Here is a 15310-nt window from a genome sequence, read left to right on the forward strand (position 1 = left end):
TGTGCCACCGCTGTGATGTTGTCTGACTGTACCAGGACAGATCGACCATGAAGAAGGCTTCTTGCCTGTAGTAGGCCGTTGTAAATGGCTTTTAACTCGAGAACATTTATGTGGAGACCTGCTTCCTGGAGCGACCATCTCCCCTGGAAGTTCCTGCCTTGGGTGACTGCACCCCACCCCCGGAGACTTGCATCTGTTGTCAGAAGTACCCAGTCCAGGATACCGAACCGGCGTCCCTCTAAAAGGCGAGACCCTTGTAGCCACCACAGGAGGGAAATTATGGCTCTGGGAGATAGACTTATCTTCCGGTGCATGTGCAGGTGAGACCCGGACCATTTGCTCAGCAAGTCCCACTGAAACACCCGGGCATGAAACCTGCCGAACGGAATGGCTTCGTACGCCGCAACCATCTTCCCCAAAACCCGCGTACATTGATGGATGGACACAGTCTTCGGCCTCAGAAGTTCCCTGACCATCGACTGCAGTTCTAGAGCCTTTTCCTGTGGAAAAAAAACTCTAACTTCGTGTCCAGAATCATGCCCAGAAAAGACAGCCAGGTGGTCGGAATCAACTGAGATTTTGGCAAATTTAGCACCCAACCGTGCTGTCGTAGCACCGACAGCACCAAATCTACACTCCTTAGCAACCTTTCCTTGGACCTCGCCTTTTTCAGGAGATCGTCCAAGTACGGGATAATTGTAACCCCTTGCTTGCGAAGGAGAACCATCATTTCTGCCATGACCTTGGTGAAAACCCTCGGGGCCGTGGAAAGGCCAAACGGCAACTTCTGAAAATAAGAATTTACTTACCGATAATTCTATTTCTCGTAGTCCGTAGTGGATGCTGGGGACTCCGTCAGGACCATGGGGAATAGCGGCTCCGCAGGAGACAGGGCACAAAAATAAAGCTTTAGGATTAGGTGGTGTGTACTGGCTCCTCCCCCTATGACCCTCCTCCAAGCCTCAGTTAGGATACTGTGCCCGGACGAGCGTACACAATAAGGAAGGATATTGAACCCCGGGTAAGACTCATACCAGCCACACCAATCACACCGTATAACTTGTGATCTGAACCCAGTTAACAGTATGACAAACGTAGGAGCCTCTGAACAGACGGCTCACAACAAATAACAACCCGATTTTTTTGTAACAATAACTATGTACAAGTATTGCAGACAATCCGCACTTGGGATGGGCGCCCAGCATCCACTACGGACTACGAGAAATAGAATTATCGGTAAGTAAATTCTTATTTTCTCTAACGTCCTAAGTGGATGCTGGGGACTCAGTCAGGACCATGGGGATTATACCAAAGCTCCCAAACGGGCGGGAGAGTGCTGATGACTCTGCAGCACCGAATGAGAGAACTCAAGGTCCTCCTCAGCCAGGGTATCAAATTTGTAGAATTTTGCAAACGTGTTTGCCCCTGACCAAGTAGCAGCTCGGCAGAGTTGTAATGCCGAGACTCCCCGGGCAGCCGCCCAGGATGAGCCCACTTTCCTTGTGGAATGGGCCTTGACAGATTTAGGTTGTGGCAAGCCTGCCACAGAATGTGCAAGTTGAATTGTGCTACAAATCCAACGAGCAATCGTCTGCTTAGAAGCAGGAGCACCCATCTTGTTGGGTGCATACAATATAAGCAGTGAGTCAGACTTTCTGACTCCCGCCGTTCTTGAAATATATATTTTCAATGCCCGGACCATCCTCCAACTCGTTAGTAGCCGCAGGCACCACAATAGGCTGGTTCAGGTGAAACGCTGACACCACCTTAGGCAGAAAATGAGGACGCGTCCGCAGTTCTGCCCTGTCCGTATGGAAAATCAGATATGGGCTCTTATATGATAAAGCCGCCAATTCTGATACTCTCCTGGCTGAAGCCAGGGCCAGTAGCATGGTTACTTTCCATGTAAGATACTTCAGCTCCACCGATTTGAGCGGCTCAAACCAATGGGATTTGAGAAAATCCAAGACTACATTAAGATCCCACGGTGCCACTGGGGGCACAACCGGGGGCTGTATATGTAGTACTCCTTTTACAAAAGTCTGGACTTCAGGAACTGAAGCCAATTCTTTCTGGAAGAAAATAGACAGGGCCGAAATTTGAACCTTAATGGACCCCAATTTGAGGCCCATAGACAATCCTGTTTGCAGGAAATGTAGGAATCGACCCAGTTGAAATTCCTCCGTGGGGGCCTTCCTGGCCTCACACCACGCAACATATTTTCTCCAAATGCGGTGATAATGTTGTGCAGTCACCTCCTTCCTGGCTTTTACCAGTGTAGGAATGACCTCTTCCGGAATGCCTTTTTCCTTTAGAATTCGGCGTTCAACCGCCATGCCGTCAAACGCAGCCGCGGTAAGTCTTGGAATAGACACGGTCCCTGCTGAAGCAGGTCCCGTCTTAGAGGTAGAGGCCACGGATCCTCCGTGAGCATCTCTTGAAGTTCCGGGTACCAAGTTCTTCTTGGCCAATCCGGAGCCACTAGTATCGTTCTTACTCCCTTTTGCCGTATAATTCTCAGTACTTTTGGTATGAGAGGCAGAGGAGGGAACACATACACTGACTGGAACACCCACGGTGTTACCAGAGCGTCCACAGCTATTGCCTGAGGATCTCTTGACCTGGTGCAATACCTGTCCAGTTTTTTGTTGAGGCGGGACGCCATCATATCCACCATTGGTTTTTCCCAACGGTTCACAATCATGTGGAAGACTTCTGGATGAAGTCCCCACTCTCCCGGGTGTAGATCGTGTCTGCTGAGGAAGTCTGCTTCCCAGTTGTCCACTCCCGGAATGAATACTGCTGACAGTGCTATCACATGATCTTCCGCCCAGCGAAGGATCCTTGCAGCTTCTGCCATTGCTGTCCTGCTTCTTGTGCCGCCCTGTCTGTTTACGTGGGCGACTGCCGTGATGTTGTCCGACTGGATCAACACCGGCTGACCCTGAAGCAGGGGTTTTGCCAGACTTAGAGCATTGTAAATCGCTCTTAGCTCCAGTATATTTATGTGAAGAGACATCTCCAGGCTTGACCATACTCCCTGGAAGTTTCTTCCTTGTGTGACCGCTCCCCAGCCTCTCAGACTGGCATCCGTGGTCACCAGGACCCAGTCCTGTATGCCGAATCTGCGGCCCTCTAACAGATGAGCACTCTGCAACCACCACAGAAGAGACACCCTTGTCCGTGGCGATAAGGTTATCCGCTGATGCATCTGCAGATGCGATCCGGACCATTTGTCCAGCAGATCCCACTGAAAAGTTCGTGCGTGGAATCTGCCGAATGGAATCGCTTCGTAAGAAGCCACCATCTTTCCCAGGACTCTTGTGCATTGATGCACAGACACTGTCCCTGGTTTTAGGAGGTTCCTGACAAGTTCGGATAACTTTCGCCTCCGGAAGAAACACCTTTTTCTGAACCGTGTCCAGAATCATTCCCAGGAACAGCAGACGTGTCGTCGGGGTCAACTGAGATTTTGGAAAATTCAGAATCCACCCGTGTTGTTGCAGCACTAGTTGGGTTAGTGCTACTCCGTCTTCCAGCTGTTCTCTGGACCTTGCCCTTATCAGGAGATCGTCCAAGTAAGGGATAATTAATACGCCTCTTCTTCGTAGAAGGATCATCATTTCGGCCATTACCTTGGTAAAGACCCGAGGTGCCGTGGACAATCCAAACGGCAGCGTCTGAAACTGATAATGACAGTTTTGCACCACGAACCTGAGGTACCCTTGATGTGAAGGGCAAATTGGGACATGCAGGTAAGCATCCTTTATGTCCAGGGACACCATAAAGTCCCCTTCTTCCAGATTCGCTATCACTGCTCTGAGTGACTCCATCTTGAACTTGAATTTTTGTATGTACAGGTTCAAAGATTTCAGATTTAGAATAGGTCTTACCGAGCCGTCCGGCTTCGGTACCACAAATAGCGTGGAGTAATACCCCTTTCCCTGTTGTAGGAGGGGTACCTTGACTATCACCTGCTGAGAAAACAGCTTGTGAATGGCTTCCAATACCGTCGCCCTGTCTGAGGGAGACGTTGGCAAAGCAGACTTTAGGAACCGGCGAGGGGGAGACTTCTCGAATTCCAACCTGTAACCCTGAGATACTACCTGCAGAATCCAGGGGTCCACCTGTGAGCAAGCCCACTGTGCGCTGAAATTCTTGAGTCGACCCCCCACCGCTCCTGAGTCCGCTTGTAAGGCCCCAGCGTCATGCTGAGGGCTTTGCAGAACCCTGGGAGGGCTTCTGTTCCTGGGCAGGGGCTGCTTGCTGCCCTCTTACCCCTTCCTCTGCCCCGAGGCAGATATGACTGTCCTTTTGTCCGTTTGTTCTTATAGGACCGAAAGGACTGCGGCTGAAAAGACGGTGTCTTTTTCTGTTGGGAGGGGGTCTGAGGTAAAAAAGTGGATTTTCCGGCAGTTGCCGTGGCCACCAGATCCAATAGACCGACGCCAAATAATTCCTCCCCTTTATACGGCAATACTTCCATATGTCGTTTGGAATCCGCATCACCTGACCACTGTCGCGTCCATAAACTCCTTCTGGCAGATATGGACATCGCATTTACTCTCGATGCCAGAGTGCAAATATCTCTCTGCGCATCTCGCATATAAAGGAAAGCATCCTTTAATTGCTCTATAGTCAATAAAATACTGTCCCTATCCAGGGTATCAATATTTTCAGTCAGGGAATCCAACCAGACGACCCCAGCACTGCACATCCAGGCTGAGGCGATGGCTGGTCGCAGTATAACACCAGTATGTGTGTATATACTTTTTAGGGTAGTTTCCAGTCTCCTATCCGCTGGATCCTTGAGGGCGGACGTATCAGGAGACGGTAACGCCACTTGTTTTGATAAGCGTGTGAGCGCCTTATCCACCCTAGGGGGTGTTTCCCAGCGCGCCATAACCTCTGGCGGGAAAGGGTATAATGCTAGTAACTTTTTTGAAATTAGCATTTTTCTATCTGGGTTAACCCACGCTTCATCACATACATCATTTAATTCCTCTGATTCAGGAAAAACTACAGGTAGTTTTTTCACCCCCCACATAATACCCCTTTTTGTGGTACTTGCAGTATCAGAGATATGCAAAGCCTCCTTCATTGCCGTGATCATATAACGTGTGGCCCTACTTGAAAATACGTTTGTTTCATCACCGTCGACACTAGATTCAGTGTCTGTGTCTGGGTCTGTGTCGACCGACTGAGGTAAAGGGCGGTTTACAGCCCCTGACGGTGTCTGAGACGCCTGGGCAGGTACTAACTGGTTTGCCGGCCGTCTCATGTCGTCAACTGATTTTTGTAATGTGCGGACATTATCACGTAATTCCATAAACAAAGCCATCCATTCCGGTGTCGACTCCCTGGGGGGTGACATCACCATTATCGGCAATTGCTCTGCCTCCACGCCAACATCGTCCTCATACATGTCGACACACGTACCGACACACAGCAGACACACAGGGAATGCTCTTATCGAAGACAGGACCCCACTAGCCCTTTGGGGAGACAGAGGGAGAGTTTGCCAGCACACACCCAAGCGCTATAATATATATGGGAACAACCTTATATAAGTGTTGTTCCTTATAGCAGCTTAAATATATCCAATATATCGCCAAAAAATGCCCCCCCTCTCTGTTTTACCCTGTTTCTGTAGTGCAGTGCAGGGGAGAGTCCTGGGAGCCTTCCTCACAGCGGAGCTGAGCAGGAAAATGGCGCTGTGTGCTGAGGAGAATAAGCCCCGCCCCCTATTTCGGCGGGCTTTCCTCCCGTAGATTTAGATGACTGGCATGGGTTAAATACATACATATAGCCTTAATGGCTATATGTGATGTATTCTTTTGCCATAAGGTATTAAAATATTGCTGCCCAGGGCGCCCCCAGCAGCGCCCTGCACCCTCCGTGACCGCTTGGTGTGAAGTGTGTGACAACAATGGCGCACAGCTGCAGTGCTGTGCGCTACCTTCATGAAGACTGAAGAGCCTTCTGCCGCCTATTTCCGGACCTTCAATCTTCAGCATCTGTAAGGGGGGTCGGCGGCGCGGCTCCGGGACGAACCCCAGGGTGAGACCTGTGTTCCGACTCCCTCTGGAGCTAATGGTGTCCAGTAGCCTAAGAATCCAATCCATCCTGCACGCAGGTGAGTTGAAATTCTCTCCCCTAAGTCCCTCGATGCAGTGAGCCTGTTGCCAGCAGGACTCACTGAAAATAAAAAACCTAAAAAACTTTTCTAAGCAGCTCTTTAAGAGAGCCACCTAGATTGCACCCTGCTCGGACGGGCACAAAAACCTAACTGAGGCTTGGAGGAGGGTCATAGGGGGAGGAGCCAGTACACACCACCTAATCCTAAAGCTTTATTTTTGTGCCCTGTCTCCTGCGGAGCCGCTATTCCCCATGGTCCTGACGGAGTCCCCAGCATCCACTTAGGACGTTAGAGAAAATAAGAATTTACTTACCGATAATTCTATTTCTCGGAGTCCGTAGTGGATGCTGGGGTTCCTGAAAGGACCATGGGGAATAGCGGCTCCGCAGGAGACAGGGCACAAAAAAGTAAAGCTTTACTAGGTCAGGTGGTGTGCACTGGCTCCTCCCCCTATGACCCTCCTCCAGACTCCAGTTAGGTACTGTGCCCGGACGAGCATACACAATAAGGGAGGCATTTTGAATCCCGGGTAAGACTCATACCAGCCACACCAATCACACCGTACAACTTGTGATCTAAACCCAGTTAACAGTATGACAACAGAAAGGGCCTCTTAAAGATGGCTCCTTAACAATAACCCGAATTAGTTAACAATAACTATGTACAAGTATTGCAGATAATCCGCACTTGGGATGGGCGCCCAGCATCCACTACGGACTCCGAGAAATAGAATTATCGGTAAGTAAATTCTTATTTTCTCTATCGTCCTAAGTGGATGCTGGGGTTCCTGAAAGGACCATGGGGATTATACCAAAGCTCCCAAACGGGCGGGAGAGTGCGGATGACTCTGCAGCACCGAATGAGAGAACTCCAGGTCCTCCTTTGCCAGGGTATCAAATTTGTAAAATTTTACAAACGTGTTCTCCCCCGACCACGTAGCTGCTCGGCAGAGTTGTAATGCCGAGACCCCTCGGGCAGCCGCCCAAGATGAGCCCACCTTCCTTGTGGAGTGGGCTTTTACAGTTTTAGGCTGTGGCAGGCCTGCCACAGAATGTGCAAGTTGAATTGTGTTACAAATCCAACGAGCAATCGACTGCTTAGAAGCAGGTGCGCCCAACTTGTTGGGTGCATACAATATAAACAGCGAGTCAGATTTTCTGACTCCAGCCGTCCTTGCAATGTATATTTTTAAGGCTCTGACAACGTCCAACAACTTGGAGTCCTCCAAGTCGCTAGTGGCCGCAGGCACCACAATAGGTTGGTTCAGATGAAATGCTGATACCACTTTAGGGAGAAAATGCGGACGAGTCCGCAGTTCTGCCCTATCCGAATGGAAGATTAGATAAGGACTTTTATAAGATAAAGCCGCCAATTCAGATACTCTCCTGGCAGAGGCCAGGGCTAGTAACATAGTCACTTTCAATGTGAGATATTTCAAATCCACCTTTTTCAATGGTTCAAACCAATGGGATTTGAGGAAATCTAAAACTACATTTAGATCCCACGGTGCCACCGGAGGCACCACAGGAGGCTGTATATGCAGTACTCCCTTGACAAAAGTCTGGACCTCAGGGACAGAGGCCAATTCTTTTTGGAAGAATATTGACAGGGCCGAAATTTGAACCTTAATGGATCCCAATTTGAGACCCATAGATAATCCTGATTGCAGGAAATGTAGGAAACGACCCAGTTGGAATTCCTCCGTCGGAACCCTCCGATCCTCGCACCACGCTACATATTTTCGCCAAATGCGGTGATAATGTTTCACGGTGACTTCCTTCCGTGCCTTAATCAAGGTAGGAATGACTTCTTCTGGAATGCCTTTCCCTTTTAGGATCTGGCGTTCAACCGCCATGCCGTCAAACGCAGCCGCGGTAAGTCTTGAAAAAGACAGGGACCCTGCTGTAGCAGGTCCCTTCTCAGAGGTAGAGGCCACGGTTCGTCCGTGAGCATCTCTTGAAGTTCCGGATACCAAGTCCTTCTCGGCCAATCCGGAACCACTAGTATTGTTCTTACTCTTCTTTGCCGTATGATCTTCAATACCTTTGGTATGAGCGGCAGAGGAGGAAACACATACACTGACTGGTACACCCAAGGAGTTACCAGTGCGTCCACAGCTATTGCCTGTGGATCTCTTGACCTGGCGCAATATTTGTCCAGTTTTTTTGTTGAGGCGAGACGCCATCATGTCTACAATTGGTCTTTCCCAACGGTCTATTAACATGTTGAAGACTTCTGGATGTAGACCCCACTCTCCCGGATGAAGATCGTGTCTGCTGAGGAAGTCTGCTTCCCAGTTGTCCACGCCCGGGATGAACACTGCTGACAGTGCTATCACGTGATTCTCCGCCCAGCGAAGAATCTTGGCAGCTTCTGCCATTGCACTCCTGCTTCTTGTGCCGCCCTGCCTGTTTACATGGGCGACCGCCGTGATGTTGTCCGACTGAATCAACACCGGCTTTCCTTGCAGGAGAAGTTCCGCCTGGCTTAGAGCATTGTAGATTGCTCTTAGTTCCAGAATGTTTATGTGAAGAGACTTTTCCAGACTCGTCCATACTCCCTGGAAGTTTCTTCCTTGTGTGACTGCTCCCCAGCCTCTCAGGCTGGCGTCCGTGGTCACCAGGATCCAATCCTGAATGCCGAATCTGCGGCCTTCTAATAGGTGAGCCTTCTGCAACCACCACAGAAGTGACACCCTTGTCTTTGGTGACAGGGTTATTCGCAGGTGCATCTGCAGATGCGACCCTGACCATTTGTCCAACAGATCCCTTTGGAATATTCTTGCATGGAATCTGCCGAATGGAATTGCTTCGTAAGAAGCCACCATTTTTCCCAGGACTCTTGTGCATTGATGTACTGACACTTTTCCTGGTTTTAGGAGGTTCCTGACCAGATCGGATAACTCCTTGGCTTTTTCCTCTGGAAGGAAAACCTTTTTCTGAACCGTGTCCAGAATCATTCCTAGGAACAGCAGACGAGTTGTCGGGATTAAATGGGATTTTGGAATATTCAGAATCCACCCGTGTTGTCTTAGCACCTCTTGAGATAGTGCTAAAGCTGTCTCCAGCTGTTCTCTGGACCTTGCCCTTATTAGGAGATCGTCCAAGTATGGGATAACTAATACGCCTTTTCTTCGAAGAAGAATCATCATCTCGGCCATTACCTTGGTAAAGACCCGAGGCGCCGTGGACAATCCGAACGGCAGCGTCTGAAACTGATAGTGACAGTTTTGAACAATGAACCTGAGGTACCCCTGGTGTGCGGGGTAAATCGGAACGTGTAGATACGCATCCTTGATGTCCAAGGATACCATAAAGTCCCCTTCTTCCAGGTTCGCTATCACTGCTCTGAGTGACTCCATCTTGAACTTGAACTTTTTTATGTAGAGGTTCAAGGACTTCAGATTTAGAATAGGCCTTACCGAGCCATCCGGCTTCGGTACCACAAATAGAGTGGAATAATACCCCTTTCCTTGTTGTAATAGGGGTACTTTGACTATCACCTGCTGAGCGTACAGCTTGTGAATGGCTTCCAACACCCTCTCCCTTTCGGAAGAGACGGTTGGTAAGGCAGACTTCAGGAAACGATGAGGAGGATCCGTCTCTAATTCCAACCTGTACCCCTGAGATATTATCTGCAGGATCCAGGGGTCTACCTGCGAGTGAGCCCACTGCGCGCTGTAATTTTTGAGACGGCCCCCCACTGTCCCCGAGTCCGCTTGAGAGGCCCCAGCGTCATGCTGAGGTTTTTGCAGGAGCCGGGGAGGGCTTCTGTTCCTGGGAAGGAGCTGCCTGTTGGTGTCTCTTCCCTCTTCCTCTGCCTCGTGGCAGGTACGACAAGCCCTTTGCTCTCTTATTTTTGTAGGAGCGAAAAGGCTGCGGTTGAAAGGTCGGTGCCTTTCTCTGTTGGGGAGTGACTTGAGGTAAAAAAGTGGATTTCCCGGCAGTAGCCGTGGCCACCAAGTCTGATAGACCAACTCCAAATAACTCCTCCCCTTTATACGGCAAAACCTCCATGTGACGTTTTGAATCCGCATCGCCTGTCCACTGTCGTGTCCATAAGGCTCTTCTGGCTGAAATGGACATAGCACTCACCCGAGATGCCAGTGTGCAAATATCCCTCTGTGCATCACGCATATAGATAAATGCATCCTTTATTTGTTCTAACGACAGTAAAACATTGTCCCTATCTAGGGTATCAATATTTTCAATCAGGGATTCTGACCAAACTACTCCAGCACTGCACATCCAGGCAGTTGCTATAGCTGGTCGTAGTATAACACCTGCATGTGTGTATATATTCTTTTGAATAACTTCCATCTTTCTATCTGATGGATCCTTAAGTGCGACCGTCTCAGGAGAGGGTAACGCCACTTGTTTGGATAAGCGTGTGAGCGCCTTGTCCACCTTAGGGGGTGTTTCCCAGCGCGCCCTAACCTCTGGCGGGAAAGGGTATAATGCCAATAACTTTTTTTGAAATTATCAACTTTTTATCAGGAGCAACCCACGCTTCATCACACACGTCATTTAATTCTTCTGATTCAGGAAAAACTGTTTGTAGTTTTTTCACACCATACATAATACCCTGTTTTACGGTATCTGTAGTATCAGCTAAATGTAACGTCTCCTTCATTGCCAAAATCAAATAACGTGTGGCCCTACTGGAAAATACGTTTGAATTTCTACCGTCGTCACTGGAATCAGTGCCCGTGTCTGGGTCTGTGTCGACCGACTGAGGCAAAGGGCGTTTTACAGCCCCTGACGGTGTTTGAGGCGCCTGGACAGGCATTAATTGATTGTCCGGCCGCCTCATGTCCTCAACTGACTGTTTAAGGGAAGATAAACCATCACGTAATTCCACAAATAAAGGCATCCATTCTGGTGTCGACCCCCTGGGGGGTGACATCTGCATATTTGGCAATTGCTCCGCCTCCACACCAATATCGTCCTCATACATGTCGACACCACGTACCGACACACACCGCAAACTCACAGGGAATGCTCTAATGAAGACAGGACCCACTAGCCCTTTTGGGGAGACAGAGGGAGAGTCTGCCAGCACACACCACAAAGCGCTATATATACAAGGGATATCCTTATATTAAGTGCTCCCTTATAGCTGCTTTAATATATATATATATATAGCCATTAATGTGCCCCCCCTCTCTGTTTTACCCTGTTTCTGTAGTGCAGTGCAGGGGAGAGACCTGGGAGCCGTTCTGACCAGCGGAGCTGTGACAGAAAATGGCGCCGTGTGCTGAGGAGATAGGCCCCGCCCCTTTTTCGGCGGGTTCTTCTCCCGCTATTTTTCCAGTCAGGCAGGGGTTAAATATCTCCATATAGCCCCTATGGGCTATATGTGAGGTATTTTTAGCCTTGTATAAGGTTTATATTTGCCTCTCAGAGCGCCCCCCCCCAGCGCTCTGCACCCTCAGTGACTGCCCAGTGAAGTGTGCTGAGAGGAAAATGGCGCACAGCTGCAGTGCTGTGCGCTACCTTATGAAGACTGAGGAGTCTTCAGCCGCCGGTTTCCGGACCTCTTCACGCTTCAGCATCTGCAAGGGGGTCGGCGGCGCGGCTCCGGGACCGGACTCCACGGCTGGGCCTGTGTTCGATCCCTCTGGAGCTAATGGTGTCCAGTAGCCAAGCAGCAAATCCACTCTGCATGCAGGTGAGTTTACTACTTTCCCCCTAAGTCCCACGTTGCAGTGATCCTGTTGCCAGCAGGACTCACTGTAAAGAAAAAAACCTAAACTAAACTTTCTCTAAGCAGCTCTTTAGGAGAGCCACCTAGATTGCACCCTTCTCGTTCGGGCACAAAATCTAACTGGAGTCTGGAGGAGGGTCATAGGGGGAGGAGCCAGTGCACACCACCTGACCTAGTAAAGCTTTACTTTTTTGTGCCCTGTCTCCTGCGGAGCCGCTATTCCCCATGGTCCTTTCAGGAACCCCAGCATCCACTTAGGACGATAGAGAAATTGGTAATGAGAATCCTGTATCGCAAACCTGAGGAAGGCCTGATGCGAAAGAAATATCGGGACGTGTAAGTAGGCATCCATAAAATCCCCCCCTTCTAGGCTGGAAATCACAGCTCGAAGAGATTCCATCTTAAACTTGAAAACTTTCAAGTATGGATTGAGGGATTTTAGATTCAGAATCGGTCTGACCGAACCGTCCGGTTTCGGTACAACAAATAGGCTCGAGTAGAACCCCCTCCCCCCGTTGTGACGGGGAAACGGGAACAATGACCCTCTGTTGACACAATTTTTGTATCGCTGCCAGCACCAGCCCCCTGTCCGGAAGAGACGCTGGTAAGGGCGAAACGAAAAACCGGTGAAGGGGCACCTCCTGAAACTCCAGTTTGTATCCCTGAGATACAATCTCTAGGACCCAAGGATCGAGGCCTGATTGAATCCAGACTGACTGAAGACTCGGAGACGGCCCCCCCACCGGTCCGGACTCCCCCAGGGAAGCCCCAGCGTCATGCGGTGGACTTGGTAGAGGCAGGGGAGGACTTTTGGTCCTGGGCGCCCTCGACACGGCAGGCGACTTCCTACCCCTTCCTTTACCTTTTGAAGCGAGGAAGGACGAACCTTTTCAACGCCTGTATTTATTGGGACGAAAGGACTGCATCTGCTGATGTGGTGCCTTTTTGTGTTGTGTGGGAACATAGGGAAGAAAAGAGGACTTAGCCGCCGTCGCGTTAGAGACCAGGTCCGCCAACCTGTCCCCAAACAAGACATTACCTTTGAAGGGTAAAGCTTCCATAGCTCTCTTGGAGTCGGCATCAGCATTCCATTGATGAATCCACAACGCCCTCCTTGCCAATATCGACATGGCATTGGCTCTTGATCCCAAGAGACAAACATCCCTCGCCGCATCCTTCAGGTAATCTGCAGCGTCCTTGATATAACCAAGAGTCAGAAGAACATTATCTTTATCAAGGGTATCCATATCAGCAGCTAAATTCTCAGCCCATTTAGCAATAGCACTACTCACCCACACCGACGCCACTGCAGGCCTGAGCAATGCACCCGTATTAGCGAAGATGGACTTCAGAGACGTCTCCAGCTTGCGATCCGCTGGATCCTTGAGAGCTGCCGTGTCAGGAGACGGAAGCACCACCTTCTTAGACAAAAGAGATAGAGCTTTGGCAACATTTGGAGACGACTCCCATTTTTCCCTTTCATCAGAGGGGAAAGGATATGCCATGTAAATCCTCTTGGGAATCTGCCACCTCTTATCCGGCGACTCCCAAGCTTTTTCACAAAGAGTATTCATTTCATGAGAGGGGGGAAACTTTACTTCATGTTTTTTCCCTTTGAACAAACAAATCCTTGTTTCCTGCACCGCAGGTTCATCAGAAATGTATAAAACATCCTTTATAGCCACAATCATGTACTGAATACTCTTCACTAAACGTGGATGCAAAGCAGCCTCAGAAAAATCGACCTCAGAATCAGAGTCCGTGTCGGTATCAGTATCTACCACTTGAGTAAACGGCTGCTTTTGCGAGCCCGATGGGGTCTGTACCCGAGACAAAGCCTCCTCTATGGACTTCTTCCACACCTGCGTCTGTGACTCAGACTTATCCAACCTCTTTGATAAAGAAGCTACATTCGTACTTAGTAATGTGATTGTACTTAGTAATGTGAGTAAATCATGTGTCGGCTGCGCCGACAGGCCTAAATCCAGACCCACAACCGTACCCCCAACAACCTCCTCCGGTGAATCACATTCAGCCTCAGACATATGCCGACATGTTTAATCGACACACCGACACACACTCAGAATGTCTCAGCTAAGGGACAGGCCCACAGTGAAGCCCAGATAGAGGACCCAGAGGGAATATGCCAGCTCACACCCCAGCACCCATATATCCCGATAAGGGATATATATGACCAGCGCTGCTTTAAATAACAATAATAATGCACCACACTGTGCCTGCCCCCCCCCCCCTCCTGAGATATCTACCCGTTGCTTGTGAGGAGTGATTGGAGGTCCCGGCCCAGCGTCTCCTTCAGCCGCGTGGAGGAGAAAAAAGATAGCGCTGTGAGCCACGCGCTAAGCTCCGCCCCTTACCGGCGGGCTTCAGCGCGACAGATTTGAAAATGCCGGCGGGGGCTGAGAAACGGTGCCGAGGCACTGAAAATGCTTCTGCCGGCTTCCCGGACCCCAGTGACCTGCTGCTCAGGGCCCCCCCAGCGCCCTGCACCCTGTGAGTGCCGTCAGTGATCGTGTGTGGGAGCATGGAGTGCAGCATTACCGCTGCGCTGTACCTGGTCACCGAAGTCTTGTGCCGTCCTGAAGTCTTCTGATCTTCTCATACTCACCCGACTTCTTTCTCCTGGCTTCTGTGAGGGGGGGGAACAAGCAGCTAGGCGCACCAAGTGATCGAACCCTCTGGAGCTAATGGTGTCCAGTAGCCGAGAAGCAGAGCCCTTAAACTAAGAAGAAGTAGGTCTGCTTCTCTCCAATCACTCCCACACTGCAGGGAGCCTGTAGCCAGCAGGTCTCACTGAAAATAAAAAAACCTAACAAAAGTCTTTTCCAGAGAAACTCAGGAGAGCTCCCCTAGTGAGTGTCCAGTCAGTCCTGGGCACAAAGTCTAACTGAGGTCTGGAGGAGGGGCATAGAGGGAGGAGCCAGTTCACACCCAGTCTTAAATCTTTTCTGTGTGCCTAAGCTCCTGCGGATCCCGTCTATACCCCCATGGTCCTTTTGGAGTCCCTAGCATCCTCTAGGATGTAAGAGAAATTACATTTATGCATTGTACATTCAAAAACCAAAAGCATTACATTTATTTCAGTTACTAAGTGAAATAATGTTTTTCCCATGTTAGCTATGCATTTGTAGTGCTGATAAATTAACATCATGAACGATGAATGAAAAAAAGTGAAAAACCACAAAACCACTGCATTATAATAAATGCAGACAATTACATTACAATTACATTATTATTACATTAAAATACACAGGGCGGAATTACATTTTTGCACGCAGCAGCCGTCACCCTCGGGCGCCCGACGGAGTAATTTAATTGTTGCTCCGTTCGGACACAATCAGCTGCCGGCGCCAGCATTTTGTCTCACTACCCCCAGAGGTGGCTAGCTGAACAGCGCTTTTCCATTAACGCCCATTAGTTTAGTCGGGTTTTGCCACTTTACGCGGC

General features: G+C 49.7%; 1 protein-coding gene across 14 annotated transcripts in view; it reads right to left on the reverse strand.

The window, feature by feature from the left end:
• ADD1 (adducin 1) overlaps window positions 1–15310 on the reverse strand; it is a 245904-nt gene that overhangs the window by 193933 nt on the left and 36661 nt on the right. The window lies entirely within an intron of this gene.

Source organism: Pseudophryne corroboree, chromosome 1 (genome assembly GCF_028390025.1).
Source record: "Pseudophryne corroboree isolate aPseCor3 chromosome 1, aPseCor3.hap2, whole genome shotgun sequence".
In the NCBI taxonomy this organism is placed as follows: domain Eukaryota; kingdom Metazoa; phylum Chordata; class Amphibia; order Anura; family Myobatrachidae; genus Pseudophryne; species Pseudophryne corroboree.